Genomic DNA, 1,625 nt, shown 5'->3' with positions numbered 1-1,625 from the left:
CCCACCCTATGCCAGCAGACACCCGCCAGGACTTGCTGGAGTCCATGTCAGGGGAGTCGGCTTGTAAATTACTCCCTAGATCAGCATTTGGGATCACAGAGGGCAGGGCGAGGAGGTGCTGCGGCCCAGGCTTCAGGTGGAGGGCTTCTCGGAGGAAGTCCATCCAGAAAAGGCTGACGGTGCAATGATGACATGCCACAACTTCCCGGCAAACTCGGGCTCTTTCTCACGGCAACTGCTGCCTTCAGAGAAACTGGGAGCCAAAAGCTGAAAGACTGCACCCTCCTCTCCTACCTTTAGTATAACTGCTGCTTTTTCTTTTAAGAAATATTTCCTGAAGTCCTACGCCACGAAACATCATACACTACCATACCCTCCAGGGAGGCTGCAGAGTCTGGTCCACAGAGTACATGCTCAATAAACTTCAGTGCTCTTCTGTGGTTTAAGAAAATATGCAGCACACCCCCCCCCCGCCAACCCCGGGTGGTATTAAGAGATAAACTGTGAGTCCTAAATTGGGGTCAGGAATAAGGCAACAAAGATGGTAAGAAATGTTAAGACTCCACATTAGGGCAGGAAAGAGACCTCACCTGTGTTGGTCAATCACCAAGGATTCTTAGTTTGGCTCTTCTGTGGACAAGTCCAAGTTTAAAAGAGTACTCATGGTATAGGAGTTCAGAAAATATTTATCGAAAGAAGAAATGATGATAAATTAGAGGTGGGAGAGGGGTTACCATGAGCCAGGCAAGAGGAGAAAGAAAAGGACTTGAGTTTCCACTTGAAGTGGCTCTTGACCCTGAAGGCAAAGGGCTGTCCGGAATGCAGCTCAAATCCCCTTGGAGCTTCACGGGATTGTGGAGGAGGGGGGAAGGAGGAGACGGAGGCTGAAGGAGAAAGAGTAGGAAGAGAAGAGTCAAGGGTCAAGTTCTCAAGTTCTCCTTTTGTTCTGGTGAGAATAGCAGGTTCTTCTCAGGAAAAATCCAGGCCCCATACACATCCCTTTCCTATGGATTAGACCTCATCAGGCTCCTCAGCCTGCCCCAGGCCACCCACCAACTGAGACTCAAAGATTATACCTTGAGAGTGAATGCATTCAAGACCCAACCCAGTACTTTACATATCTCACCTCCAAATCTAGAAATCAATGCTTTTGCTCCTTGTGAGCCTACGACTTGGCTTTCTTTGCATAAACTCCCTTTCAAAGTTCTTGTCTTAGATCCAGTTGACATTTTTGTGATAATATTTCAACTGCATTTGCATTTATCTATTGATTTTCATACCCAGCCTCATTCCAAGGAGGATTAGAGGTGGCTTCTAAAGTTTCAGTATAGTAACTACTCTCATCAATCTAGCTTTCCACCCTCCTTCAAAACATAGCCACAAAATATAGATGATCTTTCTAGTTTAAATGTAAAACAATGTAACAAAGCATCTTGGAAATCTGGCTCCAAATTTTAAGATACCTGCAGTTTACTTAGTATCCCAAGAAGATTCAGACAGTATTGGGCATCCTGGTCACGGAAAGCTACTAGTGTGAGTGATATGGGTGAGCTGCATGTTGAAGCCGTTTGAGACATCCGAGCTACCCCCAAAGTATGGCCCTCCCCAGCATGATGCTGATCCTG

This window comes from Pteropus medius, unplaced genomic scaffold (genome assembly GCF_902729225.1).
Source record: "Pteropus medius unplaced genomic scaffold, Ma_sr-lr_union100, whole genome shotgun sequence".
Taxonomy (NCBI): Eukaryota; Metazoa; Chordata; class Mammalia; order Chiroptera; family Pteropodidae; genus Pteropus; species Pteropus medius.
This window is presented reverse-complemented; position numbering follows the sequence as displayed.